We start from the raw sequence: 18,698 nt of genomic DNA, 5'->3' as shown, positions 1-18,698 counted from the left end.
ACACAGGTAGACACGGTGCTTCTGATGGACACATGTACCCAACAATATTAATTGTAAGCACAGATGATGAGGATCTAGCCTGACTTCTGAGAAAAGACTTGACCTTTGAGGTCTAAACCAATAACACCCCAATATTCAATTGTAACCATGCTAGAAACTGAAGTCTGTCTGGAAGAGAATCAAAATTATGCAGATCAATTTTGTGGACTTAACCATTATTCTCTTATTTTTGTAAATATTCTTGTCCATATTCTAATTCAGTTTTGTGTGTGATTACCAAGTATCTGTAACCCTTGAATTTCTGGATATTATTGCCATCTTTAGCCAAATATACACTTGGCCTAGAAAGCCCTATTCTAGAGATGAAATTTGTGCTATAGTGTATACTACCTGTAAATACATTGTTAGGCCACCTGTAAATATTCCAGAAAATAATCACTATTCTTCAGCACTTAAAAAGTATTTCTCTGTAAATTATTATAAACTGTCTCAGTGGTTGGAAAAATGGCAATGACATAAAACAGGCTACTAAAATAAGAATGCCAAAAGAGTTAAAGGGGATAGTGCTGGGGATTGGAGCAAAGTGTGATATATGTGTTTATGAATATGTCAAAGTGAATCCCACAATTATGGAAAATTACAGGCAACTAATAAAAACACAAATGAAAATTGCAAACTAATTTTGTACATACAGATGAAATCCTTTACCTTGATGGAGGTTCACAAAGATTGAATATTCAAACCACCGCATAAAGTGCTAAAAAAATCAAAGTAGCATTTGAAAAAAACTAACCCATTTAAAAATAGCTTATAGCTATTGATCAAAATAGTTCCTTTGCTTTGGTTATCTTCTTAGATTTCTAGTATTTCTGTGTTAGATGTTCTTTGCTTATCTTCTGAATGTGTCATTTACTCTTATCTCTGAATTTGTTTTTATTTTCCAAATTGTCCCCTCCTCACACCTTTTATTTCTACTAAAGCATTGTCTGTTGTGAGGATTGATTCTCATTTTCCATTTCTGAAAAATTCATTTCTGAAATTCAATTTCTTTTTTTTTTCTCTTTTTGAAATTCAATGTTTTACTGAAAGAAGTAGGGGGAAATCTGTGTACATGATCAGGTGGACATAACACAGAAGCTTTCACACACCTTCCTTTGTCATATAAAACCTTGCCACCTTTAGAGTAAAGGCTTAGCCATTCCAGAAATACTTTTTCAGTTAACTTCGTTCCTTTCCCTCTGGGCTTAAAATGAAATCAAACTCTTCTTGGGTCAGGGGCTGGAGTGAGAATCTCTGGCGAATAAAAAGAGCCATATCTTTTAAGTGGCCACCAGTAGTTTTGTGAGATTGGTGATAGGTTTTAAGATCCACCAGGGAGATGAACCGCTTCATCATCTGAATAAACTGTACATCCACCATATACCATATTTGGATTGTCCTCTTTGCTAGATGGGTCCTAATGGGGACTGTTTTTCTCAAATTGCGTGTGGTCTGGGTAAGCCTTCTTTACAATCTTCATAAGCCCTACGATGCCTGGTTTTTTTGCAGTTGCTATGGTAGAAGAAAGCTTCTTCCTCCAGCTTCATGCCTCTAAGGAAGTTTCGTGCCTGGTAGTTACCAACACCACCCTAGCATGCTATCTGCTTGTGCTGTGCTTCGAGATCCTCAGTGCTGAACTTCACATCCCCACCTTTCTCTAGTCGGCTCTCTGGCTCTAACTTGGTCAGCCAGGGGTTGCTTAAGCTGAAGTCTTCTGAGGGCTGGAGTTCTCCACTGTAGCTGATCCTTCACCTGAGTTCTCAGATTTGGTACGTTTTTTCTGATCGCCCTTTCTTTTCTGGGCTAGCAGCCCTCAGTTGGTCTCCTCCGGGGTCTCAGCATGGTCTCTCACTGCAGGGGGCTGAAGTGCAGAGGCTTCTAGAATCAACAGGGAGATACAAAAAGGAACTCACTGCCCTTCAAAACTTGTGCAAAGCGAAGAGCTGATAATTGTGCTTACAGGTCTTAAATCCTTCCCTCGGTTAAATGCACCATTTCCATCTTGAACAGCCTGCCCATAAACTCTTCCCAGGTCTTCCCTTGAGCCCAGTCTTAGCCACTTGATAATTCTCTCACAACACCAGCCCTGTGCTCCAAAAAATGGACCACCAGGTGCCCAAGGCATCTACAGCGCATCTACAGGGCCTAAATTATTTTTCTTTAGCTCTTACTTTTTCTTGAGTTCAGTCCTTTCTGAGTTTCCATGACTTGACATTTGTTGTTCTTTCACATCTTGTAGAGTATTGCTTTCTTATGTATCTTATCTCTTCATGAAAAGATAGGGGAGAGTTTTGATCTGCTTAATGAGCAGGTCTTTCCGACATGTTTTCATTGTCTGTGGGATTGTTTCACTACTCTCCGTTTCATTTTAACTTAGGATGGGATTTGATTTCAGATGCTTTTCACATATTTATTTAAAGTTAGTTTTTCTAAATTTAGAAGATGTGGCCTAAGACAGCATTTCTAACTTTATAAAGTATCTCCTCTTGTTTTCATGTACTGTTCAAAAACATGGTAGCTTGCTCCTAAAAATTCCCAGTTCTCTTTTCTGATATTCTTTTTTTGGGGGGTGGGGGAAGTTCCAGGGCTTGAACTCAGGGGCACTGGACCACTAAGCCACATCCCCAGCCCTATTTTGTGTTTTATTTAGAGACAGAGTCTCACTGAGTTGCTTGGTATATCGCTTTTGCTGAGGCTGGCTTTGAACTCGTGATCCTCCTGCCTCAGCCTTCTAAGAGCAGCTGGGATTACAGGCCTGTGCCACCCAGACCGGCTTCTTTTCTGATTCTCCTCTCTGGATTTTCTCCTTCCTTCATCTCTTACTGTATTTTGATCTACCTATTGGCAAACTCTTCTAAACTGGGAGCCTTGCCCCAGAATTGAGCCATGGCTGGTCAGTGTCAAGAGTTCTGAACAACTAGACTGCCCCACTCCTTCAGATGTAACCGTGGGCCTCAGGGACCCGCTCTGCTGGGTTGGCCAAAGCCCCCTCAGTTTCATCTGTTATCTTCAAATAGATTCTTTCTGCCTCCTGGTGAGCACATGTTGACTGTTTTGAGACTCCTTTGTCCCTAGGTCCATCAAATGCCCCCTAGCTTTTGTCTGCTTCTGTCTGTCCCTCCTGGACACTGGTATGATGCAGGCCTCAGGACCATTGTTACTTTGTTCTAGTAGTACTCACAGAAGTTTCACTTGTATCCTGGAGTTCTTGAGGATACTAGTTTTGTTTAAAGTTATTCATATTTTGTTGATTTTGCTGACCATTATTTTAAAGGTAGGATTCAAGGATAATAATAATAATTTAAAAATGTATCTCCTGCCATCATCTTGCCTTCCAAAAATATCTTTCAATTTTATTTTTTGTAGCACTGGGAATCAAGTACAGTACATGCTAAGCAAGTATTTCAGCCCTCTCCAAATCTTTTAAAACTTTATTTTAGGAAGAAATTAAATGAGCATCTGAGTTTGAGACTCCCTCCCAACCAGGTACATCTCTAATCTTGCACATCTCTTGGTTTATGGCCAGTTGCTCTTCCTTCTGGTCTCTGAACTCAACTTTCACCTAAATCTCAGTGCCCATTCATAAGCCACCATTTCATTTTCATGTCCTTAAAGCAAACTCCACTCATTCTGAGCTACCCACTGGTGTTATCCAGTTAATCTCTGAAGGTACCAATCATTATTTTTGTTATTGCTTTGATTACAAAATTGTACCAGTTTTGAGAGTTCTGCTTCAATATTATTTTTCTATAAACTCTGTTATATTTTAATGTACAGCTTTACAAAATATAAGGTATATATCGTATATAATAAGGCATATCTCAGATTATTACAGAAATAACTGCACATATTCATGTATGATACATGTGAAGGAGCACTTGGAAGTAACTAAAGATCAACATATAGAAAACCATGAGAATGAATAAAACAGGACAATTTTTAATTTAGGCAAACACAGGGCTGTTGAGAGGAAATAATCGTAGCAAAGTGAACAATATTGATACAATCATAGTATTTGAAGCACTGATTACCACCCTGCTAAAACTTCTGAAATAATCATAGTGAAAGTAAAAGACTGATGCAGTGGGCATAGAAGTTGGTGGATTCTAAAAATGTAAGAAATAGTGTCATAAGCATATTGAAATATGGACAGAATTTGGAGATAAATATCAGAAAGAAAAAAAAAAACAACATTAGAAGATTAAGCCCAGAGAACCAAAAGGAATGGAACATAGAATTGCTATTTTTATTATAAATTTTTCATTGTTGTTTCACTTTTAAATATGCATATGCACAATGTCTTTGTTAATAGGGGAAAACCATTTTAAAAGCCATGCTGGGTAAAAAGTTATTTATACTTTTCTTGTGTAGACTGCCAAATCTTTTTCAGAAAGGATATGCTAATTTAGTATTTTCAGGGTTAGTATTCTCTGATGAGTCTTTCCAGGTTGGATTTCCCCTAGAGCAACAACTCTGGCTTCTCCTGTTATGAGTGCTGAAAAAAAAAAAAACTTTGCCAATTTTATAGAGTAGTATCTTGTTTATTTATAAGTTTGATTACTGGTGAGTTCATATTATTTTTAAAAATCTGTTTATTAAATATTTATATATATAGTAACCTATGTCCTTTACTCATTTATTTACTGGGGTCTTTTTTATGATTTTCTATGTTGCTTCATATGAATTTTTTTAAAAATTAAGGAATTTCACCATTTATCATATTTACTATAATTTATTTTTTTATTTTGTTCTTTTGGTGTTTAGGGACCAATTTAGCAATGTTTTTAAATTTTTTCACACACAGATGTTCAAACTTTGTATGTTTCCATCATTGCTCTCAAGCTTTAAGAGTATATCTTCTCCCTCCTACCAAAGTCCAGACACTTGATAAATAACATTTCATTAGCATTCTTGATTTGGGTGACTGCCTTTTGCTATGATAAGAACCTTCCGTATTTACAGGGAAAGAAACAGACAGTGCTTATGTCCTACCACAGCAGGCAGGTGATTCTGTGATTGAGCTCAAAATCCCCTAAAAATAATTGATGGAAGGGTCTCACATAAGTTCTCCAGGCACTATTGGGAAAAGCCCCTCAGCCCCTGGAGAAGCCCAGCAACGGTGGCTCCCTTGTGCACTATCAGTGTTGAGTGGGTTCTGAGAGCTGCTTCCTACAAAGTGTGGGTCTGAGTCTTTTATCCAGCATTTGCTCAGAAAATTTTATTGACTCCAAGTAGGTCTCCCAACATTAAGTTGTCTGGTCCCCAAAGAATTTACTCTAAGCAATGTTAATTTAATTGCTAGGTTGTTGTGGAGTGAGGCCTGGGAATTGGACCTAGGGTCTCATGCATGCTCAGCATTACCACTGAGCTACACCCCCTGCTCCTAGATTTTATTTAGTTCAAATTGATGAATAAATTAGGTGAGATAATTTCTCTCAAAGACAAATTTCAGTTCCCATGTAGCTTCACCCCTTGTGGTCTAGAACAAGGCCTGTTGACTTTCTAGATCTACTGTCCCAAATATTTTATTCTGGCTGCACCCCTGGGGCGGTTTCCTGCTTGTCCAATAGATATTTCTGATTAGGTTTAGCAATCCATAGAAGTATCTCCAAGTGACTATGCCTCGCTCTTCACTGTTGCAAAATGTGAGCTGTGTCCTAGTGATTTCTGTTACTTCGATATTATAAAGCTCTAAAGAATCTCCAGCTACCACATGAGATGAGTTTTTGCAACTCAGAATACAAAGAATATAATAATATACACAAATTCTAATATTAAAATTACATAAACCATAAAGGTTTCCCTAGGATTCTTAGAAGGGCCTAATTTCTACTACTATTTTTCTTCTTTTATTAGTTTTTATTTCTCTCGAGTGTTTTTGCTCCTAGTTGGACATTAGAATCACCTGGGGAGATTTGAGGAAAATATCAACATCTGGGCCCCTCCAGACTTTTGAGTCAGAATCTCCAGGATAGGGCCAGGGCATCAATACTTTTAAATAATTTCCTCCGTTAATTTTGGACAGTTTTGAGAATCAATGACTCAAGTTCAAAATTTTTCATTTGGTAGACCAGTTGCCTGATACATGCAAGGCCTCTGGTTTGATCCCCAGTGCCGCAAAATAAACACAAAAAGAAAGAGAAAATTGAATTCGTTATGATTATTACACAATACCATAGATACTCCTCTTTACACAGTGCCACAGTCCTCCTCTTTAGGATCTTATACAGAAACCATGTGATGGGTGGGTGGGGCCTTTGAGGTACCCCAAAATAATGTAGAGATCCATGGAGTGACAGCTTGGGACACAGTATGCTAAGAATCTGAAGCTGTCTGCAAAGCAAGTCCTCTGCTTTGACTTCTTGTTTTGGCCCATTGGGCTGGATAATTTATAAACAATAGAAATTTATTACTCAGAGTTCTGGAGGCCAGGAAGTTCAGTCTCAGGGTGCAGCAGATTTGGTCCTTGGTGAGGTGCCTCTATTCCTTAGAGATGGCATCTTCTTTGTACCCTCACATGGCAGAATATGTCAAAGGAGTTCTTCTCCTGTACCTCCTTTAAAAGGGCCACTAGTCCCACTCATGAGGTGAGTGCTCAACACTGGACCACTTCTGGAAGGCTCCACCTCTTAATTCTATCACGTAGATTATTAGGTTCCAACATGTGAATTGGGGCTGACGGGGAGGCACTACCATTCAGACAGCAGCACTTCTCTTGTGTATTTGGGTGGCAACTTGAGGGAGTGTTGGTGGAGGGTGGAGGGGCTGCGGCAGGTTAGGGACCTGCTGCCATGATTCCCTTCACACCCAGAGCCAACACTGACCTGGGTCTCTCTTTCCTAGCTGTGCAACCTTAGGTAGGTCGCTCACTCTCTGGGCTCCTCAGCTGTTTGTGGTGAACAGGAGAAACTGTGTGTAAAGTACATTTTTTAACACCAGGCACCAGATTGTTCCTAGTTTTAGCATTTCAGAGCAGCCCAGATCCTGGAATGCCCCAATCTTTCACAAACCATCTACCACTTATGCAAATTCTGAGGTCTTCCTGGGAAATACTGCTTAGGATTCACTGGAGTTTTGTCTCCAAATCCCTCATATTGGGGGCAATAGGCTGTGTGGTGATGAGCTTCCAGACTTCCTCTTATCCTTGGATTTAAAGGTAGTGGAATGGCTTTCTTGTCTTTTTTTTTCCTGGACCCACAGCCCCTCTGCTTCCCACCAATTCTGTCCAACTGGGGGAGAGAAGGAGGAGCTCTGAGACTCTCTTCCCTCAACCATAGAGTGGAAGCTCAGCTCCCTGCTCCTCTTGCTGACATCACCCTGGGATCAGACTTTCCTAGCCAGCAGAGCCAGGGGAGGTGCAGAGAGGCCATCCCTGCTCCCTCCTGCTGCTGAAAGGCATCCAAGGCAAATCCACCCCTGGGGCCTGGGAAGGAAGGAGGCTGTGATCTCCATTCTTCCCCTCCATATGCTAAGGCTTGGATGTGCAGGACTCTGGGCTCCTTTCCATGGTCTCTTCCCGGGAATCAGGGAAATGACAGTACAGGCTTGTACGGGAGTCTTGTTGAAAAGTTGAATTAAATATGGTGAAGGCAGAGATCATTTATCATTTTTTTCCTTTTCTCTTCATTGCTCCATTTCCTTTTACATGACTAATGAGAGGGGTTGCTGAAACACCAGAAAAGAAACCCCTGCCCTGTGGATTCCGTGTCACACAGCTAGTCATTTCTCAAATTCTGCTACTTTCTTCAAAACAGTTTCTGCATCTGGTTCTTCCAACACATTGCTACTATGAGAAAACTCTGTCCAAACTCAGAGGATCTTCTGACCAGAGCAATCCAACATTTTAACTTTATTCAATCATTCATTCATTTATTCAATGGACAATCACCAACTATTTTTACATAAACATAAAAAGTGTGCATATTAGTGGGATACCCTGTAATGTTTTGATACATGTACGAACTGCATAATCTTTTAAATCAGGTTAAACATATCTCCCTCTTCAAACATTTCTCATTTCTTTATGGTGAATACTCTCAAAATCTTTTCTTCTAGCTTTTTGAAATGTACAGTACATTATGACCATCTATAGTCACCCTCTGATGCAATAGCACACCAGAATTTCTTGTGCTAACTGTAACTTAGTATCCATTGATTGGCCCCACCCCCATCTTCCTTGCCCCTCCTCTCACCAGCTTCTGGTAACTTCCATTCTACTCTCAACTCCTATGAGAATAAAATAAAATGACACTATTTTGGCATTCTGTTTTGCATACAGCCTAATTGTAAAAAAATAAATTAATATACTACAGTGTGGCTTGCTTTGTAATAAACACCACAATGAAAAGAATAAGAAAGCACAACATCTTCCCAGAGAATCGAGGGGATGATGGATGGATAAAAGTGCTGGACAGAAAGTGGGAAGTAATATCCAGACCTAAGGACAATGCCAGAGAGTCAAGAATGGCGCATGGGGCTGTGGGAGGTGGGGTGAGCTGTGGAATGGGATACAGAGCATGAAGACATACTGGGAGAAATCAAACCATAGAAATGGGTCACAGGCAGAATTTGGAATCGAATTCTCTACAAATGAAAGAGGAAAGGATGGTTTTTAAGTTAGTGAGCCATATGATCATATTTGCTTTTGCAGAGACAGAATTATCCAGGCAAGGCAAAGAGCAGACTGGAGAGGGCAAAACAGCCAGGAGCAAGATCCTAAAGGAGGCAGAGCCTGGGGCATCACTGGATCCTGTGGCTGAGCTTCCCGCCTCGGCCCCTGCACTTTCGAGTGGTGCTTTCTTACCTTGTGTTCCTTCTGCTTTCTCTCAAGTTCTCTGCAGGCATTTCTCTTAGCAAATGGAACATTTAGTCTCACAGAAATGATAATTCAAGACTACCTGTTTTAATCAGCTTTTTTTGCCACTGTGACTACAAGACCTGATGAGCACAGCTGTAGAGGAGGAAAAGTTTTAGGGGCTACAGTTTCAGACCACACCCCACCTGCCTTCAGCTACCACTCAATTAATCCCACCAGGGGATTAATTCATGGTTGGTTTAAGGCTCTCACAACACAATCATTTCCCCTCTTAACCTTCTCACATTATTTCACGTGTGATTTTTTGGGGAACACCTCATATTCAAATCATATCACTACCCAAAAATGGAAGAATGCAATGGTCCTAGTGTAATTTCTATGAGGAAATTATACTAGGGCCATTTTCCAAGTTTCCCCCTGTCTCTGTATCCCCAGAAGATAGCATGATACTTGGTAGGAAGTTTGGGAACCTCTATTGAGCTGGATCAACTCAAAAAGCAGTTGGAAGACTATTAATTTTCTCTGGCTACTGGGACCAGTCACCACAACAGAAATTTGTCTTCTCATGACTCTGAGGCCAGAAATCTGAAATCAAAGTATTGGAAGGGCCATGATCCCTTTGGCGTCTCCAGTAAAGACTCCTTCCTCTTTCTTTTGTAACTTCTGGTGGTGGTGCTGTTGGTTCATGGCTTTCCTGGGCTTATGGCCGCATCACTCCTACCTGTCTGGCACTTTCCTGCCTTCTTCTCTGAGACTCCGAGACCAAATTCTCCCCTTGTTATAATTATACCTGTTGCTGAATCAGGGCCCACCCTAATCCAGTATGACCATCTTGAATTGATACATCTATACAAACCCTATTTCCAAATAAACTCACATTCATGGGTTGAAAGGACATTTTGGAGGCGGACATACTTTTCAATACATAACGAAGGCATTGCCTTGTGCTTTTTTGTTTGCTTATTTCTAACATTTTGAATTTCTTCTGGATGGACCATTTCTACATGAAGCAAAAAGAAAGTTGCCTGGTATAACCCCCAAATAACTGGAAGTTACTCCACATCCTTCTATGGATTTTCATTTGAATAATGTTCCACAACTAAGGAGGGATTCTTGAGGATCCTGATTCTACTTACAAAATATAAACACCATGGCTAATGTTATGGATACAATAAAAAAATTTTCATCCAGTTTCTCAACCGTCACCCCATCATATCTTTTAGGACTTTGAGACATAGTAACTTGCTGGTAAAGTTTGGTATGCCAAAAGATATGCGCCTATTATCTCTGGTTATTATCCAACATACTATAAGCTGGTGTTTTCTACTTGTACAATGAGTAGACTCCCCACTCCCTTTAATAACTCTTGGTCTGAGGTTGTACACATCACATAACCTTAAAAAAATGACTAGATTTCCCGAAAAAACCATCAAAAGTGCTTTCATATTATCTTGCATCAATCTGTACGAGTCTTACATTCATTTGCCTACCATTTTTAAAAAAAAATCCTTAATTCTAAGACTTGAGAAAGAATGAAAGAAACCCATGGCCAGTGCATTTAAATTTAGGACTCAGGGCAAAGTTCTACACGTGGTCACCATACACACCTCACCAAAAGGCTAAATTGAAGAGATAAGATGTGTGTGAAGGGACGAAAGTCCCCATCAGATGGTTTACTCTACTTACCTTCAATTACTGTGGTGTAAGAAGCGGATAAGCACAGTGAATGCAGAAATAAAATACCATGTTTCAATGATCAAATCCAGGACCCCAGTAATCCTTCATGCCCAGTTGAAACTTTTGCTTGGTAAAGCCCCGGCTGTGACAGCCTGAGAGCGTTATGCCGCCTTGTTGTTCTCCAGAGTGATCCTGTGGTAAACTCTTGGCATTTTCCACATCCATCAGCTTTCTGTGGCTCTCCACAGCATGTCTCACAGTGACAGAAGCTACTTCTTGATCATGTACCATTTACGGGGACAATTACTACAGTTCCAACTCTGCCCTTTCTCTTTTTTTTTTTTTTTTAAAGAGAGAGTGAGAGAGGAGAGAGAGAGAGAAAGAGAGAATTTTTAATATTTATTTTTTAGTTCTTGGCGGACACAACATCTTTGTTGGTATGTGGTGCTGAGGATTGAACCTGGCCGCACGCATGCCAGGCGAGCGCGCTACCGCTTGAGCCACATCCCCAGCCCTGCCCTTTCTCTTTACCCATCACTTTGTCTCCCCAGAGGAGAAATGATTTACCTGATTGATTTGTTTTAGTAAAAGCTCCTTCCTTTTCCCTTCTCTTCGAGGGGCTACCTGGGCACCCAAAGCTTTGCTCCTCTGTGCTCTGGGGAAGGGCCTTGGGGCAAGCCTGTGCAATTCAGCAGTGTGGAATTATAATCCATATTTTCCAATATTTATCAGCCATATTGAAATAAAGGTGATATTTCACTTCTCATCTGTAAACCCTGTGTCTACCTCAATGGGTTCCAAAATTAGGGTGCAGAGATATCAACTTTTAGGGTCCTTCAGTCTCAGCATTCTAAAAAGGGAGGGGAGAGAGGGAGAAAAAAAGAGAGTACTTTGTGCTTCTCCAAGGAAACTATAATCTAATGAAACAGAGAAGAAAAATGTAATCGTTTGCATGTTTAGCATGCCAAACAAACCCATGCAAAATAAAATGTTTATGAATACAAAGAAATAGACATAAAGATAATTGTGAGGTATGACATTTCTCAGTACTAAAGGGAAACAAAAGTGAAGTAATTAAGCAAAAATGAGGTTAGATGAGAAAAACTGGAGATTAGATTAAAATGATGAGGCAGAGACTTTGAAAAGTGGAGATGGGGGTAAGGTGGAGGAGGGGTGAATAAAAGTGGGAGGAAAATGCAATGAATGCAAGTTGCATAGACATGCCTTCCTTCCACAGGCAGATGAGCCATGGGAGGCCTGGCCAACCATGTTGAAAGTGTTAAGACGATGGATGGTCACTGAAGGGTCTGGAGCAGGGGGATGGCCTATCTGACTTGCATTTTAGAAAGTCCCTTTGGAAGAAAGGAAATTGAGCCTAAAGGATCTCTAGAAAATTCAATCAAATGTCGATGCCTAACGGTAAGACAGATCTTGTGGCTCAGTACTATAGAAAAGAGGTACATGGGCCTGGCATTGATTTCTTCGGTGAAACCATAAGGTTACTCTGGGAGAGACTGGGTAAATTTGAGAGGTGAAGTTGGGTAGAACTAGACTCTGGCAATTCCAGAGATCATGGCTGAAATGGGGTCTCTGATCCAGGCACAGCTGGAAGACAGCTCAGGCTCCATCTGGTAGGGTATTTGTAGATGCTTCCAGTTGGTATGAGCTGTTTTCAGGAACAACATTGATGTCCACCTTCTATAGAAGATACTTCTCCTTGAATTGATCGGACATTTATTTATTTGAGAGTTGCATAACCAGTGATGTATAAATCAGAAGTAAAAACATTTAAACATCTGAAGTAATTTGGACCTTTTAAGAAAGTAAGAGTATCAGTTCAACAGAATTACTTAAACATTTTTCTAAGACATAAATACGCTTTGCAACAAAATAATGTTGGGAGACTGGATATCCACCTAGAAAAGAAAAAAGTTGGTTCCTCACACCTTACACAAAAATTAACTCAAAGTGGGCCACAGACTGAAATGTGAGAGTTAAAATTAAAGCACTCTTAGAAGAACTACAGGAGGAAATCTTCATGATCTTGGGTTAGGCAAAGACTTCTTAGGTATGAAAACAAAACAAAACAAAACAAAAAAAAAAAAACAACACACACACACACACACACACACACACACATAACCAAAGAAAAAAGAAGTTGGACTTTATCAAAAATTTAAAGCTTTTGTGTCTCAAAGGATGTCATCAAGAAAGTGAAAAGAAAACCCAAAAAAAGGGGGTGGGGGTGGGAATCATATACCTGATAAGGGACATGTTTCTAGAATATACCAAGTATGCTTACAGCTTGGTCTCCAAAACAGCAGTGTTCAGAGGTGGGGATTTGGGAAGTAATTGGATCAGGAGAGCTCTGACCTCCTCAGTGGATGAATAATTTGATGGCATTATTGGAGGTGGTGGAAACTCTAGGAGGTGGAACCTACTTGAAGGAGTGGATCTTTGCCTGGCCTCTTCCCCACCCCACCCCCTCTCTGTTTCCTGACCTCATAAGGTGAACATATTTGTCCCACCATGCCTCCTCTGCCTTGACAGCCTGACCACAGGCCCAAAGCAGTGAAGCCAGCCTCTGAAACCATGAGCCAAAATAAATATTTCCCCTTTTAAGTAGTTTTTCTCAAGTGACAAAAAGCTGACTGACACACAGCCCAATCATAAAAAGGCAAATAACCCAAGGATAAAACAGGTAAAGGATTTGAATGGACGTTTCTCCAATGAAGATGTACCAATGACCAACATGCACATGAAAAAAACGTTCAACACGATTCATCATCAGGGAAACACACATAAAGAAAACCACAGTGAGATACCACTTCACACTCATTAGGATGGCTATAATCAAGAATGAAAGAAAAATAATGGGGTAGGCCTGAGTCCATCCCACCGCAAGCAAGCTGACCCCCACTGGAGCTCAGGCCCCAGCCCAGATTCACCTTTACTGACCTGTGCGGGAGCCCAGGCCCAGAGTAGGCCTGGTGCCACCCTGTCACACACCTGGGAGCCCAGGCCCAACCCACTCGCATCTTGGGTCACTGCAACCATTGCCATAGACTTTCCCATGCAGTAGCCTCTACCTTGCACCAACAGACAGGGCCTAGAAGCAGCTGAATCTAGGAGCAGGCATCCCAAAGCCAGTGTAAGGCCTACCCTTTCAGCCCCATCTCTGAAAGACGTTGCATCCATCTTGGGTCACCTCCACTGCTATCTCGAATTACCTCTGCTATTGCCACCACCACCTTTAGTTGCAGTAGCATTCATCATGGGACACCGGCAGGGTCTGGAAGCCCAACACCAAGGTGAGGTACAGATAATCTGCACAGATACTACAAGATTATAGGGTAGAAACTGTAATAACTCAGATCCATTCTGCAAGAAAGGAAGACACATAGAAAACATGAAAAAACAAGGGAGGAAAGTGCCCCAAACAAACCAGGACACTGTAATAGCAGAACCCATGGACAGGGAAGTTGGTGAAATGTCAGAGAAAGAGTTCAGAATGTTCATAATTAAAATGATCTGTGAATTAAAAAATGACCTGAATGAGCAAATACAGGAAAAAATTGATCATTCCAACAAAGAGATAAAAAAGCAAATTTAGGCAACCATTGATGACACCAACAAAGAGATAAGGGAGCAAATACAAGTAGCAAAAAATTACTTCAAGAAAGAGATAGAAATTCTGAAAAAAAATCAGAAATCCTTGAAATGATGGAAACAATAAACCAAATAAAAAACTTAATAGAAAGCATCACCAACAGACTATATCACTTAGAAGACAAAATGTCAGATAATGAAGACACAGTATGGAAACTGAAAAATAAAGTTGACCACACAGTGAAGATGGTAAGAAGCCATGATCAGAATATCCAGTATCAAAAGACCAAATATAAGAGTTATTGGCATAGAGGAAGGCACAGAGTTTCAAACCAAAGGAATTCATAATCTCTTCAATGAGATAATATCAGAAAATTTCCCAAACATGGAGAATTAATTGGGAAATCAAATACACCAAATGTACAAAATTACAACAGATCTACACCAAAGCATATTATAATGAAAATCCCTAGCATACAGAATAAGGATAGAATCTTAAAGGCTACCAGAGAGAGGAATCAGATCACAAAAAGGAGGAGACAAATTCTTATCTCAATAGATTTCACAATCCAGACCCTCAAAGCTAGGAGATCCTGGAACAATGTATACCAAGCTCTGAAAGAAAATGTATGCAAACCAAGAATCTTATATCCAGCAAAATTAAGCTTCAGATTTGATGATGAAATAAAAATCTTCCATGATAAACAAAAGTTAAAAGAATTTACAACTAGAAAGCCTGCACTACAGAACATCCTTGGCAAAATATTCCATGAAGAGGAAATGAAAAACAACAATAAAAATCATCAGAGGGAGGTATTTCACTAAAGGAAAAACTAATCAAAGGAGAAACCAACTCAAGGTAAATACCAAAAATAAAAAAAAAAAATGGCTGGGAATAAAAATCATAACTCAATAATAATCCTGAATGTTAATGGCCTAAACTCACCTATCAAAAGACATAGGCTGCCATATTGGAATTAAAAAAAAAAAGACCCAACAATATGCTGCCTCTAGGAGACTCGTCTCATAGGAAAAGACATCCACAGACTGGAGGTGAAAGGTTGGAAAAAAATCATACCACTCACATGGACTGTAGAAGCAAGCAGGTGTTTTCATCCTCATATCAAATAAAGTAGGCTTCAAGTTAAAGTTAATCAAAAGGGATAAAGAAGGACACTTCATACTGCTAAAGGGAACCATACACCAAAAAGACATAACAATTATAAATATATATACCCCAAACTATGGAGCATCTACATTCATCAAACAAACTCTTCTCAAGTTCAAGAGTCAAACAGACCACAACACGATAATTCTGGGTGACTTTAACACACCTCTTTCACCACTGGATAGTTCATCCAAACAAAAGCTGAACAAAGAAACCATAGAAATCAATAATACAATCAATAACTTAGACTTAACTGACATAGAATATTTCATCTTTCAACAAGCAAATATACTTTCTTCTCAGCAGCACACAGATCCTTCTCTAAATTGGCCATATATTATGCCACAAAGCAACTCTAAGCAAATACAAAAAAGTAGAGATACTACCCTGCATTCTATCAGATCATAATGGAATGAAATTAGAAATCAATGGTAAAATAAGAAATAAAAGCTACTCAAACACCTGGAGACTAAATAATATGCTACTGAATGAACAATGGATTGCAAAACTTCAAGGAGGAGCTTAAAAAATTCTTAGAGGTAAATGAGAGCACTGATACAACACTGATACAACTGGGATACTATGAAGGCAGTAACTAAGAGGAAAGTTCATTGCATGAAGTTCATTCCTTAAAAGAAGAAAAAGTCAACAAATAAATGACCTAACATTACATCAGAAAGCCCTAGGAAAAGAAGACCAAATCAACCCCCAAAGCAGTAGGAGACAGGAAATAATTAAAATCAGAGCTGAAATCAATGAAATCTTGAAGTAAAAGAATGAATTGAAAAAATTGATAAAACAAAAAGTTGGTTCTTTGAAAAATGAAATAAAATTAACAAACACTTAGCCAGGCTAATGAAGAGGAGAGAGAAAACTCAAATTACTACCATATGTGGTTAAAAAAAGAAAATATCACAACAGACACTACAGAAATACATAGGATAATTAGAAATTATTTTGAAAACTTGTACTTCAATAAAATAGAAAATATTGAAGGCATCAACAAATTTCTAGAGTCATATGATTTGCCCAAATTGAATCAGGTTGATATACACAATTTAAACAGATCGATTTCAAATGATGAAATAGAAGATGCCATCAGAAGCCTACCAACCAAGAAAAGTCCAGGACCAGATGGATACACGGCTGAGTTCTACAAGACCTTTAAAGAACTAATACCAATACTCCTCAAATTATTTCATGAAATAGAAAAAGAGGGGACACTTCCAAACTCATTCTATGAGACCAATATCACCCTAATTCCAAAACCAGGAAAAGACACCTCAAAGAAAGAAAACTTCAGACCAATATCTCTAATAATCATAGATGCAAAAATTCTCAATAAAATTCTGGCAAATTGAATACAAAAATATATCAAAAAGATAATGCACCCCAACCAAGTGGAGTTCATCCCAGGGATGCAAGGTTGGTTCAACATACGGAAATCAATTAATGTAATTCATCACATCAATAGACCTAAAGAATCATACGATCATCTAAATAGATGCAGAAAAAGCATTTGACAAAATACAGCACCCCTTCATGTTCAGAAAAACTAGGCATAATAGGAACATATATCAACATTGTAAAAGCTATCTATGCTAAGGCCCAGGACAACATCATTCTAAATGGAGAAAAATTGAAAACATTCGCTCTAAAACTGGAACAAGACAGGGATGTCCTCTTTCACTATTTCTATTTAACATAGTTCTTGAAACACTGGCCAGAGCAATTAGATTAAAGAAATTAAAATGATACAGATAGGAAAAGAAGAACTCAAAAATAGCATTAGCTGCTGATTATATGATTCTACTCCTAGAAGACCCAAAAAATTCCACCAGAAAACTTCTAGAACAAGTAAATGAATTCAGCAAAGTAGCAGGATATAAAGTCAACACCCATAAATCAAAGGCATTTCTGTACATCAGTGACAAATCCTCTGAAAGGGAAATGAGGAAAACTACCCCATTTACAATACCCTAAAACAAAACACAACAACAACAAAAAACTTAGAGATCAACTTAATGAAAGAGGTGAAAGACCTCCACAATGAAAACTACAGAATACTAAAGAAAGGAAGACAACCTTAGAAGATGAAAAGATCTATCTTGTTCATGGCAGAATTAATATTGTCTAAATGACCATACTACTAAAAGCACTACACATATTTAATGCAATTCCAATCAAAATCCCAATGACTTTCCTCATAGAAATAGAAAAAGCAGTCATGAAATTCACCTGGAAAAATAAGAGACCCAGAATAGTTAAAGCAATCCTTAGCAAGTGAATCAGGTGGGATAACTATTCAAGAACTTAAACTATACTACAGAGCAATGGTAACAAGAACAGATTGTATTAGCACCAAAATAGACTTGTAGACCAATGATACAGAATAGAGGACACAGAGACAAGCCCACATAACAACAAGTTATCTTATATTAGACAAAGGCACCAAAAACATACATTGGAGATAAGATAGCCTCTTCAACAATTGGTGCTGGGAAAACTGGAAATCCATATGCAACAAAATGAAATTAAACCCCAATCTCTCACCATGCACAAAACTCAACTCAAAGTGGATCAAGGACCTAGGAATTAAACAGAGACACTGCACTTACTAGAAGAAAAAGTAGGCCCAAATTTCCATCATGTAGGATTAGGCCCCTACTTCCTTAATAAGGCTCCTATAGTTCAAGAATTAAAATTAAGAATCAATAAATGGGATGGATTCAAACTGAAAAGCTTCTTCTCAGCAAAAGAATCAATATGGTGAATAGAAAACCTACATTTGGGGAGAAAATTTTTACTACATGAACATCAGATAGAGCACTAATCTCTAGGATATATAAAGAACTAAAAAATTAACACCAAAAACCCCCAAATAACCCAATCATTAAGTAGGCCAAGGAACTAAACAGACACTTCTTAGATGATATACAGTCAATCAAAAAATATATGAAAAAATGTTTGACATCTCTAGCAATTAGAGAAATGCAAATCAAAACTACTCTAAGATTTCATCTCACTCCAGACAGGTTGGCAGTTATTAAGAATACAATCAACAGTAAATATTGGCAAGAATGTGGGGGAAAAAGGCACACCCAAACATTTCTGGTAGGACTGCAAAATGGTGCAGCCAAGATGGAAAGCAGTATGGAGTATCCTTGGAAAATTGGGAATGGAAACACCATTTGACCCTGCTATCCCACTCCTCGGTCTATACCCAAAGGACTTAAAAACAGCATACTACAGGGACACAGCCACATCAATGTTTATAGCAGCACAACTCACAATAGCTAAACTGTGGAACCAACCTAGATGTCCTTCAGTGATGAATGGATAAAGAAAATGTGGTATATATACACAACGGAATATTATTCATCATTAAAA

The 18,698-nt window shown here is 39.0% G+C and overlaps 1 pseudogene across 1 annotated transcript; it reads right to left on the bottom strand.

Moving 5' to 3' along the window:
- Positions 1–1,218: 1,218 nt before the first annotated feature.
- LOC308635359 (thymocyte nuclear protein 1-like) lies at positions 1,219–1,881 on the bottom strand (annotated as a pseudogene). The gene has a single exon. The product of its transcript is annotated as a thymocyte nuclear protein 1-like (transcript).
- Between the last annotated feature and the right edge of the window lie 16,817 nt (positions 1,882–18,698).

Source organism: Spermophilus citellus (assembly GCF_964194105.1).
Source record: "Spermophilus citellus genome assembly, chromosome: 16".
NCBI classification, from domain to species: Eukaryota; Metazoa; Chordata; class Mammalia; order Rodentia; family Sciuridae; genus Spermophilus; species Spermophilus citellus.
Note: the sequence above shows the minus strand (reverse complement) of the source record. Positions and strands in the feature narration are given on the sequence as shown.